At 39.2% G+C, this 20,740-nt stretch overlaps 1 pseudogene; it reads right to left on the bottom strand.

Annotated features, from left to right (window-relative positions):
- Positions 1-1,332: 1,332 nt before the first annotated feature.
- Positions 1,333-19,909, bottom strand: LOC129552088 (FMR1-interacting protein NUFIP2 pseudogene; annotated as a pseudogene).
- Between the last annotated feature and the right edge of the window lie 831 nt (positions 19,910-20,740).

Here is a 20,740-nt window from a genome sequence, read left to right on the forward strand (position 1 = left end):
ATTGAGTGACTAACACTTTCACTTTCATAGAAGCAGAAAGTTGTACACCAATGCTATAGTTCTTTGTATCTGTTTCCTTTTATATGTAAAAAAGGAGTATACTGCTATTAAATCAGAACATATACAAAGATTGAAAATGACAGTGTAGGCAATACAGTAACCTTTGGTTAGGCTTTTCTTTTTTTTTTTTTTAGTAATAAAATATATTTATTAAGATATAGGTAGAAGCTAATAAGCTCAGAAGTATAGTTTGCATGAAAACACACCTTCTATAGGCAAGGTTTATTACCTCCTCACTGGCTAAAAAACATGAGGTTTTAGTTTTCATGGACTTTTTCTTCCCCTTTTAGATTTCTGAGAAATTAAAGAGAATTTACAGAAAGGTACAGAAGTTTCTCTTCAGATGTTTGATGAAAAACAAGAAAAAGAGCACATTTAGTGTTAGTGACAGAAAGCACGTCTGGAGCACCTACTGTTGAAAAGCAGAATGCATTTTTGCTCCCACTTACACAGTTACATTAAAACATGGGCACAGGAGGATTTTTCCAGATTAAATCTAAAGCCAATTGTTTGCTCTGTAACTTTGTTTAAATGACACTCATGAAGTTTTTACTTATTAAAATCCAATATGTAACCAAAGCCAAGTGAAACTATGTACCACCAACTATTTCAGAACTGTAGAACTTCAATGCCCTCCCCTATCCCCCCACCCCACAAAAAAATAAAAGGAAACAAAGAAAATATTTCCCAGCACCCCACAGAGGATGCTTACTCCTGGCAAGACATGCAAATCATATTCGCTAAAAAAAAAAAAAAATAGACCCCTGCAAACTTCAAGGCATTTTATCCAGCATTCTCACAGGGTTCAAAGTATAACCAAAAGATCAAGGGAGGAGTGGGGGAAAATGTTGAATCATTCTGGGTTCCCTGTGATTAGTGTATCACTTTAGTCACAGAACAAGATACAGAGATTTTTTAAAGTGGATTTGCCTTTCTAGTGGGTCATTTGTTGCCCAAGGTGATGACAGCAGGAACTTTAGAACCACGCTTATTAGTAAGTCCATATTCATTAATCACTTGCATTTACACTTAAAAACAAAAATTAAAAACAAAACAAAACTATTCAGTACCGGAGATTAAATAACCATGTGTAGTCTCTTGAAATAAATTTGTTTCCTTAAGAAGTCTAATTACTTTCAGTTGCCTTTTTTAAAATAACTATATATATATAATGTATATATATATTTGTATATATTATCCTGTGATTCTACTTATGGTTCCTCTGCTGCGTTGAAGATCTAGGAGCATAAAAGCCTTGTGTCCCCCATGAATGGTGGCTCTAATGCTGCAGAAAGGTTACAAATAAGCAGTCTGGTCCTTCACTGATCTGGACTATCCACGGCTTCATTGTAAGTGATTACCCTTTTGGGATCTTGCTTCTGCAAATTCCAAACATATTCCATTTCTTTAGTGTGATATACAATAGCAGCCCTTAGGCCAAAAGAACCCCAGCTATCATTCCTTTCTAGGCCTCTCTGGTATCTCTGTTCTTTGGCGGAGCCTAACAAAGTGTTCGTAGGAGACGCCAGAGGATTTTGATTTTCTATCTCATAGTCCTTTGAGAGAAACACTAAAGCACCTTGACTACTGGTGTCTGCTTTTTGCAGGTCACCTGTATGACTGGGTTCCAAGGATAAGACTCCACTCTCACTAGTAGTCCCAGATTTTAGAATGCTACCCAGAACTTGAGGACTAGTCCGTTTTTCCAGCTCATATGCCTTGGGAAACACAGGATGCTCAGTTCCTGAGGGGATTATTTCAGCACCCTGTGAAACCAAAGTGGCAGGATATTCCCCTTGAAATGTCACCTCCATCACTTTATGATCTGATGACTTCCCAGTAACAGTTTCAGGGCCAGCACTGGGTTCACTGATAAATGATAAACCCCACTGATTCTGGAAGATATCCCCCAGGTTTTGCTGATCTGTCTGAGAGGGTAGATCCACTTGTGCTGTGCTCAACAGCACAGTTTGCATATTTGAAGGGTAGATAAAAAGGCTGGACTTAATCCGTTCAACAGCTGCTGAAGTCAGACTCATGTCTTGGAGAACTGAATCAGTCCCAGAAGAGATGGGTGTTAGAGTATTAGCAGCAGTAGTTAGCAGTGGCTGACCCCCTGGAGAATACACACTTGCATCAGTCCCTGCTAAAACTGGCCCATTAGAAAAGCTGGCCAAAGTAACAGATTTCAGCGCTGACATAGGGACCTGGAATAATCGACTTGAAGATTGGGTCTGAGTTTCCCCAGTAGATGATGAGGAGGATGAAGATGAAAATGGTGACACAGAAGAGTTCTGTACAGTTTTGTTGAGGTTTTCCTTAATTTTGCTTGCATAACTTATTTTAGGAACGATTTTAGCACTGCTATTGTTCATTGGAAAAACTGGGGGTGGTTTAAACAGGGTCCACAAGTCCTCTTTGGAGGCAACAGCAGAAGTATGCTTTCCTTTGGGCCGATCATCAAACTTTTTGCTGCTCACACCAGGCTTACTATCAGAGCTTTTCCACAGCATCTCACCCACAGCAGGTTTTCCACGACGTTCCTCCAGGCCCAGTTTCATACTTCCAAATAGGCTTTGAACCATCCACTCAATTCCCCTTTTGTTCACTGTAGTCAGGCTTGAAAGTTTCAAGTCCTTGTTTTAAAGTTGGGACATTGGTCTCTTGTTGCATTATTTTGTCCTGCACTAATTTAAGGTTTTCACAACCCTTGGCACTATTGCGCCTAGCTTTCCTTTTTTTTAGGAGTGGTATATCCGCTCTCAGATCCACTACCATCATTATCTGCTCCTTTGCCCATATAACCATTAGTAAAGGAAATGGTAACCCACTCCAGTATTCTTGCCTGGAGAATCCCATGGACAGAGAAGCCTGCTACAGTCCACGGGGTCACAAAGAGTCGGACACGACTGAGTGACGGAACGGAACGGAATATAGCCAGAATTATTTGTTACAACACCATTTGGAATTGCTACAGTATCAGTCTTGTCTATAGATTGGTTTTCTCCAGATTTATTTTCATAAGACTTCCCATTCTTTTTGTCCATACTGTTTTTCTGAATAAAATTCCTGGTTTTAATTCCTGCTTTCCCAAAGGTGCTGGACTTTACAGTCTGCTTCAGATTAGTGTCTACAACTTGTTGGTTGCCATTGAGGACCCTGGAAATAGGGTTGGTAGCTTCCTCAGAACCGAGGCTCTTTAAAGATATTTCTCTTTCTCCAGCATTACCATTTAGTTCACCGTAGCCTGTTTTCTTCTTCGGCGTTTCCTGTTGCTGCTGGAGGGCATGTTTCTGCTCATGTTTCAACGGCTTTGGCTGGGCCTTGGGGCTGCCCTCGGCTCCATGCTGCAGGTATTGGTGAGGCTGCTGGTGATGGTGGTTGTGGCTGTGGTTGTAGAAATAATAATGGTGGTGGTGGTACGGCTGCTGCAGCTGCTGCTGCTGGGGGTGATGGTGCGGATGGTGGTCTAGGCTTTTCTTTATTGCTATTACTTTGTTTTAGTTTAAAAAATTGAGTGGAAATAAAATAATTTATTGGAAGTCTCTGCATGACAGATAGACAGATTGTGGACAGTTGATCTATCACAGGTTTTGACAAGCAGTCAGTTCATAACCAATCAACGTTTATACGTGGCAAATTGTACCAAGTGAGTTGTAATGTTGCCAGTTTAGTGGTCTTGTATGGAGCTCTTCATTTTAAATGTCAAGCACAGCAGGACTCAAGTGAAGAGTGTTCTTTTATTCTGTAGGTGAAGCTTTAGTCATTTGGAAACATTCTGTTTCAAGAAAACCAATTAATTGATTAGTCACTTGGTGAAAAGTTGGTGTTATTCATTCAGCATTAGACTTTGAATCAGTAACACAGACATTAATTTATGATGCCAAAATGAAAAATCAAGAGAAGTTCATGCCTGACTCACCTTGCTTTTAGAATGTGAAATAACTGGATTATGAAAATAGTAGTAATAATAGAAGTTACCATTTCCTGAGGTATGTTAAACTCAGAAGTTTACTTACAGAATTTTACTTAATCTTCACAATAACACGATGAGCTAGGTATTATTCTTTTTGTATTTCAGGTGAGGAAGTGACTCAGAGCATTTCAATAACTTTTCCAAGGTCACACAGCAAGTAAACAGCAGATGGAGCCTAAAAATTGTGACTCCCTTTGTTTGTGACAAATGCCAGAAGACTATACTGGAAACTCTTTAGTTATAAAAGTGATTGAAGAGAATATAAATGAGTCATCCTTGGACTTTGTAGCAAAGAGAACTTCATTTTCTGCATTTACATTTCAAAAGACTACACGATAAGGAAATCATTTGCTATTGCTAGATAAGTGCCTCTTCAAGCAAAAATTCAGCCATTAAAAAAAAGAAAGAAAGAAAATGTACTAGCACTCATTTCCTCTCTATATAGACAGCCTCAAAAGACACTTAAAATTCTGGCATTAAAAGCAGACTGCCCAGTAGTACTGCAATCTCTAAGAGTTTTCATTTTAAATGGAACAGTTGCCTCTTTGACATAAACAAGATATTCCATAAGTTTATTTAAAAAAAGGGAGCCCTTGTTTCATTTGTGTCCATATTGTTAATAATTTTCTGACATATTCTGAGATGTGCATTTTTTTTTGGTATTTTTCCCACTAGATTTACTTCTCTTGGAGTAGAGATTTTTGTCTTGTTTTGTTCCCCAGAAGAGGTGTTGACACAGTAAGTGTTCAGTATGTATTTGTTAATTAATACATAAATGAATAAAGTAACATGGTTGAAATTGGGCTGAATAAAATGAAATCCAATTTCTTTTTAGCGTATTTTGAAACTGTTACACAACTCAGGATCCAGGTTCCTCTTAACCATCATCTCACCTGCTAATCTGAAAAATTTACATTTTCATAATATCTAGGATGAATATAATACTCTAATATTTCAAGTACTTCATTCTTTATGAGATCAGAGAAGCTAAGAGTCTAAAAGGATTATTATTACTTAGACTATATCAAGGAAAAAAAAAAACTCCATTCTAATGTTTCCTACTTCAAAGCCTACCCTTCATAGGTTTTTATATAATATATGCTCTATCAATTTTCAAAACCAAGTAGTAACCACTTAGCACCTAAATAGTTCATTGATTCCTGGGAAGATTTCTTATGTTTTAACTCATTCTGCTGCTTTTTCTTGAGAAGCTTTCAGAATGGTCTTAGAGCTGCTGGAACTCCCTTCAACTACTCTCTAAGACAACTACCGAGATGATTTATGTGGCAACCTGAGTATTTGTCTTCCGGTCTTCCAAGGGACTAAAAACTTTTAACTGCTAAAATAGCTTACTTAGTCCCTTGGCAATTGGGAAGTTACTATAAAGGGAGTTATACTTTTCTTCTCTTCTAATTTTTGCTTCAATCTCCTTAATAAGAACTTCCTGCTTGTTAGAAGTGTTAGGATTGAACCCCTACCCTCTTTGTACCTCCTTCTATCCTTCTTATCTTAGACAGTGACTACATAAGTGAAGGTAGTGTTTGCTGCTGCAACAAGTAAACCTTCAACTTTCAGTCGCTTAGCACAATAGAAATTTCAGTTTCATTCACATAACAGTTCAATGCCATTGGTCCTAGCTAGAGGTAACAGAATTTTATGCATTGATTGAAGGATCTAGACTCCTTCCATGTATGATAGCACCATTTCTTAGGGTCTTAAAATCCTCTGTATCCAATTAGTCAATGAGAAAAGGAAAGAGAGAATGAAGAAAATACCACTTAATCCCAAAGTGACATCTATCCTTTCAACTGATACTCCACTAGCAAAAAGACAGTCACACGATCACACTTGGAAGCAAGGGGTGGGTTGGAACACCTAGCCTTTGGCTGGGAACCTTTCCAGTGAAAACTCCAGTATAGGGAAGGGGTCCAAATTGTGCTGTTGCTTTGGATGGATGACATGTCTTCTGCCACAGTGAGACGGAGGAAAGTAATGCTGGGTTTGAAGCATCTGTTGGCAAGTGTCTTTCCCTCTTTCTCTTGGACTCTCTGTCCTTGGAACTGCCCACTTTGGTTTCTCTTCCATCCTGGGGTCAGCATTCTAGGATGGACCCTTGCACAGGAAGCCTACAGTTGTCTAGTTGCCCTATCTGTGACTGGATGAATACGTTCTTTGCACAGGGGATGTAGAATAAGGAGCCCGTTTTTGCCTCAAATTCAAGTTCATGCTACCCTCCAGTTTACCAACAATATACTTGGTATTTTTCTAAGTTTCTATTTGACAGGTAAATAGATAAAACTGATAGACCTTTATACGTCCCACACACTGGTTAGGGCACAACAAAGCCCCATAATTAAGTCAAGAGATACTCGAGTTTATCGTAAGTTATTTTTTCCTAAAATAATGTTCTTCTTTGAGGTGGCTACAATGTCTTAACAGAATTAACTACAAAAAATATGTAAACATTAAAAAAATACTACATTCTTAAACTTCCAAATAATCTGAATTCTTGAAATTTAAATAGGCTTCTAAAAGTAAATCTAAAGGCTCAAATAGAAAATAAATGTTTAATGGGCAAATATTTTCATTCCTTTGAACTTGGCGCCAGTCATTGTTCAGTCTCTGGGGTGGATTTTCTAACAGGCTTCAGCTCTGCTCTCCAAACGTCAAGGACCTACCTGTGCAGAGTGTGGTAGCTCCTGCCTATGTGCGGGTCATGCACTCAGCTTATTTTTCTGTCATGCTTCAATATCAAAGTCAGTACTGGGTGGTCTTACAAAGTGTCTGGGTGGGAGTTGAAGGAGAAAAAGGCACAGTTCTCTAAGGAAGCACTTGGGTGGCCTGGCATAAAAGACAGGGGTAGACTGCAGAGAGATCCAAGCAACCAATATTTCCCCCAGATCCATTCAAATACAGCCACAGACTTAGCACAATAAGCCTCAGCCACAGTGGCACAGTTCTGGGGCTGGCTGGCACATAAACTGCTTTTAATTGGCTGAGGAGCAATGGGTTTGCTCCAATCCAAATATGAATGAGATATTATGTGTGAGTTAGAAAAAAAAAGAAAACATTTTAAAGCATGTGTGGCCTCTTCTTTCTCCTGGCTCTTGTAACAGTCAATGTTTTCATTCATAGAAAAGAATCATAAGTAAAATCTCTTTATTGGTTTGTAACTTCTCTGTCAATATGAAGTCAGTTTTGACATGATCATTTGGCAGTTATTCTGTTCTCTTTTTATTCTGCAATAACAATGATTGAAATGAATTAAATAGAGATCTGAATACAATCCCACCTTATTTTCCTTCTGAAGGGAGAATTTTCAAATATAATATAAAAGTGATGCCTTTACCCTTAAGGCTGAATAGAATTTACTCACTAATGCCAAATTATGGGTTTATCAAAAGAAAATAGAAATATGTTCTGGTGTTTGATGATTATTTGAATAGTAGGACATTGATGAAAAAAACGAGGAAGATAGTGCATTACCTGTAGTGATGGTGTTTTAGTTGCTGAGTCATGTCCGACTTTTGCGACCCCATGGACTGCAGCCTGCCAGGCTCTTCTGTCCATAGTATTTTCCAGGAAAGAATACTGGAGTAAGTTGCCATTTCCTTCTCCAGGGAATCTTCCTGAGCAAGGGATCAAATCCACATCTCCTGCATTCAGGTTCTTTACTGCTGAGCCACCAGGGAAGCTTTATTACCTACATTGCAATCTAACTCTCATTTTATTATACTTTTTAGATATCTAATGAAAGTCAGAAAACCTCAACAACTGCCTTGTTAATTGATTTCTATCAATCTTTATATCCAACACATTTAGTGGATTGCTGCAGAAAAACTAAGTATATTATGGAGTTCCCCAGACAACCAACTTTTAAAGAGTGGTAAAATTTTATACCATCATTTTAGGGGATCTCTTTTCTGGTTTGTAAATCCCTATGTAGTATAATCATGTGAGAAGTTGAGTGACATTTTTCCTCAATTTTCTAGAAATGACAATTAAAGTCTTTTGCTGAGAAAAAATAAATAAATAAACATACTCTGAACCATACAATCTAAGGGCAAAGACCCTCCTCCTGTTGTGGTCAGCCCCTTCTGGTCAAGACTTATGGAAGGACACTGTTACAGCTACTACACCTTTTTCCTCTGGTCCCTCAGAAAAGAAGAGCATTTCAACAGACTAACATGGCAGAGGAGAGATGACTTTTTAATTTAGGATACCATAATCCTTTCTACAAAATTGGGTGATAAACCATCTGTGTTCCCACCAAAAACTCAGAAAAGAGCATTTTTGTTTAAAAGTGACATCAGTTCAATTCAGTTCAGTTCAGTTGCTCAGTCGTGTCTGGCTCTTTGCGACTCCGTAAATCACAGCACGCCAGGCCTCCCTGTCCATCACCAACCTCCAGAGTTCACTCAAACTCATGTCTATCGAGTCGGTGATGCCATCCAGCCATCTCATTCTCTGTCGTCCCGTTCTCCTCTTGCCCACAATCCCTCTCAGCATCAGAATCTTTTCCAGTGAGTCAACTCGTCACACGAGGTGGCCAAAGTATTGCAGTTTCAGCTTTAGCATCAGTCCTTCCAATGAACACCCAGGATTGATCTCCTTTAGAATGGGCTGGTTGGATCTCCTTGCAGTCCAGGGACTCTCAAGAGTCTTCTCCAACACCACAGTTCAAAAGCATCAATTCTCCGGCGATCAGCTTTCTTCACAGTCCAACTCTCACATCCATACATGACCACGGGAAAAACCATAGCCTTGACTAGATGGACCTTGGTTGGCAAAGTAATGGCTCTGCTTTTTAATATGCTATCTAGGTTGGTGATAACTTTCCTTCCAAGGAGTAAGCGTCTTTTAATTTCCTGGCTGCAATCAGCATCTGCAGTGATTTTGGAGTCCAAAAAAATAAAGTCTGACACTGTTTCCACTGTTTCCCCCTCTATTTCCCATGAAGTGATGGGACCAGATGCCATGATCTTTGTCTTCTGAATGTTGAGCTTCAAGCCAACCTTTTCACTCTCCTCTTTCACTTTCATCAAAAGTGACATAGCATCTAAAATAACAAAATCCCTCAAATTGCTGGTTTGAGGGGACAACTAGGAGGGAGAAGCTATATTTGAGAGAAGTGCTCAGGAGCTGGGGAAAGGTCATCCTCCATCCCAAACGCATGTTAGGGTAGGAACAGTTGAATGTCCCGTAAAACAAGTGAAAAGTGTCTGAATGTAAATCACTTTGCCAGTAAGTAACGACTTTACTTTCACTTTTCACTTTCACACATTGGAGAAGGAAATGGCAACCCACTCCAGTGTTCTTGCCTGGAGAATCCCAGGGAAGGGGGAGCCTGGTGCGCTTCCGTCTATGGGGTCACACAGAGTCGGACACGACTGAAGTGACTTAGCAGCAGCAGCAGCAGCAGCCCAAGATGACCAACCACTGGACAGAAAGATCTTATCAGCGAGAGCTTGTAAAGATACGTGGCCCACTCAAGAAAGGAAAAGGAGCCAGAAAAGGTAGAATCAGACCCCTTCTCCAAATGGCACCCAAGGAGATGTCTTCATGGGGTCCTTGGAAGAAACTGCAAGATGCCCCAGTAAGAGCTGGCATTTGGATATTAGTCCCAGAGAACCAAAGAGCTGTCAGTTACTGTTCTATTGAGAATATATAACAACCGAAGTGGAAAAGGGTAGCCAGCTTGTCAGGAGTAGTTACAGAGGAAGAGGCATCTCTCTTCCTCTCACAGATTTCCTCTCAATGCTGCCTCAGACGGGAAGTAGTGAAGGTCAGGGTTGTAAGGGAGTTGTTCATGTCCTCCCTCTCACCCCAAGCCACTGGACACTCTGATCTAACCCCCCTTTGGGTGAGTGAAGGCATGGAGAACTGGGATTGAAGTTAAGATGGAATTGTTAATGTTTGGAACGAGGCATGGAAAGCAAAAGTGGACTGTCCCAAGGAAAGACATCAGCAAGGAAGAGGAGAGAGCCAAGTGCCAGCATGTCTTTGGCCTCTGCGTATCTGTGCACACTGTGTGTCGTTCATAATAGCTTGTCTACAACTTGACTAGGTTGGAGTTCTGCTAATAGTGGCAATCTTGACATTTCTTGGTCAGAATTTAGAGAGATGTAAGACTTCCAATTAATGTCTTATTTACTTCTTTATGTTGATTAGCCTTTGATACATGTGCTGAATCAGAACCTAAATAAAGATAATTTTTTAAAATGGAAAAAAAAATAAAATAAAAAAATAAATGGAATACTGTTCTCACTGAAAAGGCTAGTCTCCCAAATATAAACAGCTCTTCAGAAAAAAAAAAAAAAGATAAAAATTGGAAAACAATGGACCCTTAAACCTACAAGAAGATACAGAAGTAAAATAAAATTTGATTTATCACTTATAAGATTGACAAAAATGTAAAAGCTAAACAATAAACTTATTGGCAGTACTGTAGGAAAAAGGACAGTCTCCCACACTGCTGATGAAATTGCAGAATGCTATCACTTTCTATAGAAAAATGTGTGACAACAGTAAAATGTCAATCTCTGCATTCACCACTGGATTCAGCCCACACTTCTAGGAAATGACCCTAAAAATGAACATCTATATATATTAAACATCTCATAATACTAAGCTATTTACTCTTACATTATTTGTAATAACAAAAAAAATTTGGAAGCAACCCAACCTTTATCTACTGGAGATGGACTAAATAAACTGTAGCTTGTCTATACAATGAAATACTGCTCAGCCATGAAAAGCTTTGAGGAGACAGTGATAGGACAAACTGAAGGAAGAATGTGTCCAAGGGTAGAGTCAGGGATGCAGAGGCACAGAGAGAAGCTAAGAATGTGGGTCTGGCCCTGTGGGCCCAGAGGACAGAGCCTCATGTTGCGTAAGCTTACTCTAGAGGCCCTGGAACCTAATGGAATTTGCCTTGCTGGATTGTAAACTTGCTTTAGACTAGCAACAGCTTTAGTCTTCACATATTCTTCCTTTGAGAATAGGAATGTCTATCCTAAGCCTGTCACATTACTGCATTTTGGAAGCAGATAATTTGTTTTCTGTTTCACAGGTCTATAGATGGAGAGAGATGTTGTTCCATGATGAATGTCCTAGTATGTTCAGATTGATATCATATAATACCATAGACAAGGAGGCTTAAACAGCAAATATTTATTTCTTACAGTTCTAGAGGCTGAGAAGTCCAGGGTCAAGGAGCCAGCAGATTTAGTGTCTGGTGAAGGGCCTCTTCTGGGTTGCTGATTAGAAACTTTCGGATGGATGAGGAAGCTCTCTAGGGATCCCTATTATAAAGGTATTAATTTCATCATGAAGTTTCCACTCTTGTGATCTAATCACTTCCTAAAGCCATAGTGTTGGGAATAAGGATTTCAACATATGAATTTTGGGTGGGCACAAACATTCAGTTTACTGCCAAGGACCATATCCTATGTCTCACTCACCTGATTATATAATTTAAAATATAGGATCTGGAACTTTTTTGAGTTGATTATATGTAGATGAGATTTTGGACTGAGATTTAGATTTAGAGTTGATGCTGCTGCAGCTGCTGCTGCTAAGTCATTTCAGTCGTGTCCGACTCTGTGCGACCCCATAGACAGCAGCCCACCAGGCTCCACCATCCCTGGGATTCTCCAGGCAAGAACACTGGAGTGGGTTGCCATTTCCTTCTCCAGAGTTGATGCTAGAATAGTGGATTTGGGGAGATATAGGGTGAGGTGAGTAGGCCAGAGTAGACTATTGTGGGGTGATCAATATTACCCAAAAACTCATGTCTACTTGGAGTTTCTTATTTAGGAATAAAGTCTTTGCAAATATAATTAATTAAGACTACAGTGAATTAGGGTGGGACCCAAATCTAGCATCATTGGTTCCCTTATAAGAAGGCAGAGATGCAGAGACACAGGATAAAGAACATCATAAGAGGACAATAGAAGACATTCAAACAATGCAGCAACAAAGCAAGGACTGCTGGCAGCCACCAGAAGCTAAGAAGAGGTAAAGAAGAATTCTCTAGATGTTTCAGAGGGCGCAATGCCCTGCTTATTCCTTGATTTCAGGATTCTAGTCTCCAGAAGCAGGAGAAAATATATTTTTGTTGTTTGGAAAAACAATACAATGAGGACTGTCTTATGAAAAAATATGTTTATATTTTTAAATCAAAAAATGCAAAAGAATATGATAATTTTACCTTTCATGTAAAAAAAAAAGAATCTCTCACAAACACACACATACACATATAAACACACACACGTAAGGTAAACCATAAACTAAAGAAACATTACATGTGGAGAGTAAAAATAAGATGGAAAACATTAGGATGACACTGTGGTTTCTCTGGGTATATCTTTGGATATCTTTTTGATATTTGAACCATGAGAATACTTTATTCAACAAACAGAACTCAACAAAAGGGCAGAAAAGGAGGATTCTAAAATTGATTACAAATATAGGTAACTGAATCTAACTTTTATCAAAATGATAACTGAATTAGGAAGAAAAAATAATTCAAGTAATTTGGGGACACAGTATTTGACTATATATATCCAAAAAAATTGTTTGACCAACTGAAAGAATTTAAATGGGGCTGGATACCAGACAACATTATAGAGTTATTTTTAACTTTCTGTATTTCCATAACATTTCTTAACATTTCCATTCATCTTCTTGGAGTGATGAGTACATAGTACATTTTATTGGAGATGCATTTAATGTGTTTTTGGAAAACAATAGTATGATGTCTACAATTTACTTTTGAATAGTCAGTATATGTATATATATGGAATTATGTATGTTTATATGTAATGGATCAGTTCAATTCAGTCACTCAGTCATGTCAGACTCTTTGCAACCCCATGAATCGCAGCATGCCAGGCCTCCCTGTCCATCACCAGCTCCCGGAGTTCACTCAAACTCATGTCCATTGAGTCGGTGATGCCATCCAGTCATCTCATCCTCTGACGTCCCCTTCTCCTCCTCCCCTCAATCCCTCCCAGCATCAGAGTCTTTTGCAGTGAGTCAGCGCTTCGCATGAGGTGGCCAAAGTATTGGAGTTTCAGCTTTAGCATCAGTCCTTCCAATGAACACCCAGGACTGATCTCCTTTAGAATGGACTGGTTGGATCTCCTTGCAGTCCAAGGGGCTCTCAAGAGTCTTCTCCAAAACGACAGTTCAAAAGCACCAATTCTTCAGTGCTCAGCTTTCTTCACAAGCATGCATAATTAATGAAGATAAATGAAAACTGCATGGTAATCACTGTATTCTTTTTACTTCCTTATATTAATACTCTCTATGACTTTGAATATTACTAAGACATAAAGTCCTTTATCGAGCCCATCTTTGCATGGAATGTTCCCTTGGTATCTCTAATTTTCTTGAAGAGATCTCTAGTCTTTCTTATTCTGTTATTTTCCTCTATTTCTTTGCATTGATCACTGAGGAAGGCTTTCTTATTTCTCCTTGCTATTCTTTGGAACTCTCATTCAGATGCTTATATCTTTCCTTTTCTCCTTTGCTTTTCACTTCTCTTCTTTTCACAGCTATTTCTAAGGCCTCCCCAGACAGCCATTTTGCTTTTTTGCATTTCTTTTCCATGGGGATGCTCTTGATTCCTGTCTCCTGTACAATGTCACGAACCTCTGTCCATAGTTCATCAGGCACTCTATCAATCAGATCTAGTCCCTTAAATCTATTTCTCACTTCCACTGTATAATCATAAGGGATTTGATTTAGGTCATACCTGAATGGTCTAGTTGGTTTTCCCTACTTTCTTCAATTTAAGTCTGAATTTAGCAATACAGAGTTCATGATCTGAGACACAGTAAGCTCCTGGTCTTGTTCTATGGACTTAACAGAAGCAGAAGATATTAAGAAGAGTTGGAAAGAATACACAGAAGAACTACAAAAGAGATCTTCATGACCATGATAATCACGATGGTGTGATCACTCACCTAGAGCCAGACATCCTGGAATGTGAGGTCAAGTGAGCCTTAGAAAGCATCACTACAAACAAAGCTAGTGGAGGTGATGGAATACCAGTTAGACGATTTCAAATCCTGAAATATGATGCTGTTAAAGTGTTGCACTCAATATGCCAGCAAATTTGGAAAACTCAGCAGTGGCCATAGGACTGGAAAAGGTCAGTCTTCATTCCAATCCCAAAGAAAGGCAATGTCAAAGAATGTTCAAACTACCACACAATTGCACTCATCTCACACGCTAGTAAAGTCATGCTCAAAATTCTCCAAGCCAGGCTTCAACAATATGTGAACCATAAACTCCCAGATGTTCAAGCAGGCTTTAGAAAAGGCAGAGGAACCAGAGATCAAATTGCCAACATCTGCTGGATCATGGAGAAAGCAAGAGAGTTCCAGAAAAACATCTATTTCTGCTTCATTGACTATGTCAAAGCCTTTGACTGTGTGGATCAAAATAAACTGTGGAAAATTCTGAAAGAGATGGGAATCCCAGACCACCTGACCTGCCTCTTGAGAAACCTGTATGCAGGTCAGGAAGCAACAGTTAGAACTGGACATGGAACAACAGACTGGTTCCAAATAGGAAAAGGAGTACGTCAAGGCTGTATATTCTCACCTTGCTTATTTAACTTATATGCAGAGTACATCATGAGGAACGCTGGGCTGGAAGAAGCACAGGCTGGAATCAAGATTGCCGGGAGAAATATCATTAACCTCAGATATGCAGATGACACCACCCTTATGGCAGAAAGTGAAGAGGAACTAAAAAGGTGAAAGAGGAGAGTGAAAAAGTTAACTTGAAGCTCAGCATTCAGAAAACTAAGATCATGGCATCTGGTCCCATCACTTCATGGGAAATAGTTGGAGAAACAGTGGAAACAGTGTCAGATTTTATTTTTGGGGGCTCCAAAATCACTGTGGATGCTGATTGCAGCCATAAAATTAAAAGGAGCCTACTCCTTTGAAGGAAAGTTATGACCAACCTATATAGCGTATTAAAGAACAGAGACATTACTTTGCCAACCAAGGTCCATCTAGTCAAGGCTATGGTTTTTCCAGTGGTCATTTATGGATGTGAGAGTTGGACTGTGAAGAAAGCTGAGCACCGAAAATTTGATGCTTTTGAACTGTGGTGTTGGAGAAGACTCTTGAGAGACCCTTGGACTGCAAGGAGATCCAACCAGTCCATTCTAAAGGAGATCAGTACTGGGTGTTCATTGGAAGGACTGATGCTAAAGCTGAAAGTCCAATACTTTGGCTACTTCATGCAAAGAGTTGACTCACTGGAAACGACTCTGGTGCTGGGAAAGGTTGGGGGCGGGAGGAGAAGGGGATGACAGAGAATGAGATGGCTGGATGGCATCACTGACTCTGTGGACATGAGTTTGAGTGAACTCCAGGTGTTGGTGATGGACAAGGAGGCCTGGTGTGCTGTGATTATTGGGGTCTCAAAGAGTCAGACACGACTAAGGGACTGAAATGAACTGAACTGAACTGAAGACATAAAGTTGGGAAAAAAATGAATAGGTTAAGATTTATGACTTGCTCTGAGACTATTTAACAATAGAAAGCTACGGAAGAAATTTTGGAATCAGTCAGAGACCATAAATGGTATCAGATACTCAGACAAGCAGAGGACTCTATCAATTGGGCACAGTTAGAATCAATTACTGGAAATGTAAAATTAATCTATCTTTGTACCCCCCAAAAGCAGGGATGTTCATCATATTTATTACACGTAGTCTACCAACCATTTTCGGGACCTCTGTAGCATCGATTTTAAAATTTTATTGTGTAACTCCTTTGTGCCAGGATCACACTGGACTAAGTGGTTCCAGAGAAAGTGCAGATTCTTCAAAGTCCTTAGCAGCCAACTAAGGACTAACTTAAACTGTCAGTAGAAGAAAGAACAATGCTGTGTCATTAAACAGTATAAAGCTATCATAATTCATTCTCTGCTGAAGCCAACATAGTGGAAAGTGGATTCCTAGGAAAATGAAAACTAAGTAAATAGAACAGAATGTACCCGGCCTGAGATGGCAGTGCTCTGTCCATCATTTTACTTACCCTGCTCTGAGTTCTATTTCAGGGCTCATGACTGTCTCCTTGTTTTGATCAAGGGAAGACTTCAGAAAGAAGTTAGAGGGTAACGGGGAAGGAGCTAGGAGCCGGGGTATTTATAGCCTCCTTTTCTGGCTGGGCAGATTCTTCCAAAGCAGATGAGTGTCCTCAGAAAAGCCTCTGGGCTTTCACATATATGGTTTCATTCAATCCAATAGTCTAGCTGAGGTAGATAGAACAGGTTTTATCATCCCAATTTTACAGATAATAAAACTTAATCTATAAGAGGTCCCAGTAAGAAAGACAGAAGCAAGATCAAAATCTAAGCCTTCTGATCCTTAGTTCTCAATTTGAGGGTGATGCAGGGGGTCATCAGTAATAAATCATTCTTCAGATTCTACCCTGCTTACTTTTAATACATTTTCCAACCTTTTATGGCAAAAAAAATAGCATGCAAAGTATGAAAGACATTTGAAAGCCAATAATTATAAATATCCATGCTGGTGGTCTTATTATGACTGATGCCATTTTTAATAGAAAAGGAAACCTACATACATATATAATATCAAGGGGAAAAGAAAATAAATTGGAGAGAGTAATCAGTTATATAGTTAACAAAGCTGACAACAAATTGTATATGGCTATTCTAGATCTGATAGATAGAGTGCCTGATGAGCTCTGGACGGAGGTTTGTAACATTGTACAGGAGACAGGGACCAAGACCATCCCGATGGAAAAGAAATGCAAAAAAGCAAAATGGCTGCCTGAGGAGGCCTTACAAATAGCTGTGAAAAGAAGAGAAGTGAAAAGCAAAGGAGAAAAGGAAAGATATAAGCATCTGAATGCAGAGTTCCAAAGAATAGCTAGAAGAGATAAGAAAGCCTTCCTCAGTGATCAAGGCAAAGAAATAGAGGAAAACAACAGAATAGGAAAAACAAGAGATCTCTTCAAGAAAATTAGAGATTCCAAGGGAACATTTCATGCAAAGATGGGCTCGATAAAGGACAGAAATGGTATGGGCCTAACAGAAGCAGAAGATATTAAGAAGAGGTGGCAAGAATACACAGAAGAACCGTACAAAAGAGATCTTCATGACCAAGATAGTCACGATAACGTGATCACTGACCTAGAGCCAGACATCTTGGAATGTGAAGTCCAGTGGGCCTTAGAAAGCATCACTACGAACAAAGCTAGTGGAGGTGATGGAATTCCAGTTGAGCTATTTCAAATCTTAAAAGATGATGCTGTGAAAGTGTTGCACTCATTATGCCAGCAAATTTGAAAAACTCAGCAGTGGCCACAAGACTGGAAAAGGTCAGTCTTCATTCCAATCCCAAAGAAAGGCAATGCCAAAGAATGCTCAAACTACTGCACAATTGCACTCATCTCCCACACTAGTAAAGTCATGCTCAAAATTCTCTAAGCCAGGCTTCAGCAATATGTGAACCGTGAACTCCCAGATGTTCAAGCAGGTTTTAGAAAAGGCAGAGGCACCAGAGATCAAATTGCCAACATCCGCTGGATCATGGAGAAAGCAAGAGAGTTCCAGAAAAACATCTATTTCTGCTTCATTGACTATGCCAAAGCCTTTGACTGTGTGGATCAAAATAAACTGTGGAAAATTCTGAAAGAGATGGGAATCCCAGACCACCTGACCTGCCTCTTGAGAAACCTGTATGCAGGTCAGGAAGCAACAGTCAAAACTGTACATGGAACAGACTGGTTCCAAATAGGAAAAGGAGTACGTCAAGGCTGTATATTGTCACCCTGCTTATTTAACTTATATGCAGAGTACATCATGAGGAACGCTGGGCTGGAAGAAGCACAAGCTGGAATCAAGATTGCTGGGAGAAATATCAATAACCTTAGATATGCAGATGACACTACCCTTATGGCAGAAAGTGAAGAGGAACTCAAAAGACTCTTGATGAAAGTGAAAGAAGAGAGTGAAAAGGTTGGCTTGAAGCTCAACATTCAGAAAACAAAGATCATGGCATCTGGTCCCATCCGTTCATGGGAAATAGATGGAAAAACAGTGGAAACAGTGTCAGACTTTATTTTTGGGGGCTCCAAAATCACTGCAGATGCTGATTGCAGCCATGAAATTTAAAGATACTCCTTGGAAGGAAAGTTATGACCAACCTTGATAGTATATTAAAAAGCAGAGACATTACTTTGCCAACCAAGGTCCGTCTAGTCAAGGCTATGGTTTTTCCCGTGGTCATGTATGGATGTGAGATTTGGACTGTGAAGAAAGCTGATTGCCGGAGAATTAATGCTTTTGAACTGTGGGGTTGGAGAAGACTCTTAAGAGTCCCTTGGACTGCAAGGAGTTCTAACCTGTCCATTCTAAAGGAGATCAATCCTGGGTGTTTATTGGAAGGACTGATGCTAAAGCTGAAACTGCAATACTTTGGCCACCTCATGCGACGAGTTGACTCACTGGAAAAGACTCTGATGCTGGGAAATGTTGGGGGCGGGAGGAGAAGGGGATGACAGAGAATGAGATGGCTGGATGGCATCAGTGACTCGATGGACATGAGTTTGAGTGAACTCCGGGAGTTGGTGATGGACAGGGAGGCCTGGCGTGCTGTGATTCACGGGGTCGCAGAGAGTCGGACACGACTGAGCGACTGAACTGAACTGAACTGAACTAATTCTACAATTTGTAATCATATCTTTAACCCTGAATTATAAGAATCTATAAGGAAAAATGACAGCTCTGGAGAAACCAAACTGGAAGGGCCTGGAAGGATAAAAGAAATGTATAATAGGTGGGAAATAATGCATTAGCTCTATTACCTCAGGTTAATTCATTGTAATGAATTATTTTAATTCATCACTGTTTCCAAGGAAACAATGGTTGACTCATCTCACAGCTTAATATCTTGAAATCACATTTTATACATGACATGAACATAATAGTTCTTACTCTGCAATTCATCCATGTACTTAACTCTCACACAATATATACTTTTATAACAGTATCCATTTTCAGTAAAGCTGTGAATTTAACCTGAATTATTACCTAATGTTTTGGGTCTTTTCTTACTATTTCCAATGATCTAATGTCAAATATAATACCATATTCATCAGTTGGGTGGCCAAATTATACTTATTTGCCTTCTCTTCCCATATTGACATAAAATATGTCATAAATTCTAAGAAAAATAAGAGTAGTTTGAATCATGAGTTATCAGTTCGTGCCAATCTTTTCTTGCATTTTTTCTTATATAAGTTCCATCATAAAAAATATAAACATAAATCTAAGAATATTTATTACATTTCCAATTACTGAACTGGTACTATTACAGAAGCATATAGGTAAGAACAAAGGCAAAGTTTCAAGATTTTTATACTGGGTCATATGAAAACAATGCCATTTTTTATCATATTTGCCCCAAGGGCACCCAGATTATTAAGTAGAAGCTTTCTGAACTGTTATGACATGGAATATCTGAAATTTTGTAAAAGCTGACAGTTATGATGTGAAATATTTCAAGTATCTATTGAAAAGTATTTAATGCCTGGACAGATACCCCGTCAACCATGACCATGGACAGAATCTCTGGCTTTAAAAGATAACCATTATGCAGTCAGAAGGAGGCCTTCAGGATCTTAGCTTTGCAATGGTAAGGCCCAAGGTGGCAGAGGCAGGGTACAAAGGTCATCTTCTATGCCCAAGTAGGGCAAATCAGGCAAAACATCACTGCTTACAGAATTTCGCCTGAGGAAGACGTATTTCCAACTGGTACTGCTGATGCTTGTTATACCTCTCCCTAGCTCTCTCCTCTGAATTAATCTGGCTCCACATTGCCCACAGGATAGGATATAAGGTTTGGTATGGTTCCACCATACATAGCACTTTGAACTTTTGCAGTCCCTCAAATACACCATAATCTCGCCTAACAACATGACTTTAAATATGCTGTTCTCAGCAACCAGAAATACCTTTCCTCTATGATGACTTCTTACATATATTTCAATATGCTACATAAGAAATGCCTCCTCTATGCAAATTTTACCTGAAAACTCCATGTCTACTTCCTCTGTGTGTCTGAAATAACACTTATATTGCTTTATGATTATCAAATTATCATTATATTATCATTCTGTTCCACTAGATTATCATTCTATTCCACTATATCATGACTTCCCTGAAGAGAGATATTACTGTGTTCATATTCTTAGCTCCAGTGATGCATATGTGCTGTGCATATCACAAATGTCAAAAACATTGACTGAATTTGTAAAGAGTTCAATAATTGAAAACAACAATACATCAGTTAAATGCTAATACATTTGGTGACTAGAATATTTTGCAGCTTTTAAACATCATCAACTACTGTTATGAGTCCTGGTTTGCAAAGATAACCCAAATATGTAACAAAAGTTTAAACAAAATATAACGTGAAAATAACAAGTTAGAGAATGCCATACATACATGCGCTCAGTGGCTAAGCCATGTTCAACTTTTTGTGACCCAATGGACTGTAGCCCACCAGGTTCTTCTGTCCATGGGATTTCATAGGCAAGTATACTCCAGTAGGTTGCCATTTTTCCTCTAGGGAATCTTTTTGATTCAGGGATTGAACCTGCAACTTCTGTGTCTCTGCAATAGCAGGAGGATTCTTTACCACTGAGC

This window comes from Moschus berezovskii, chromosome 1 (genome assembly GCF_049115385.1).
Source record: "Moschus berezovskii isolate FMDL1 chromosome 1, NW_MosBer_1.0, whole genome shotgun sequence".
NCBI classification, from domain to species: Eukaryota; Metazoa; Chordata; class Mammalia; order Artiodactyla; family Moschidae; genus Moschus; species Moschus berezovskii.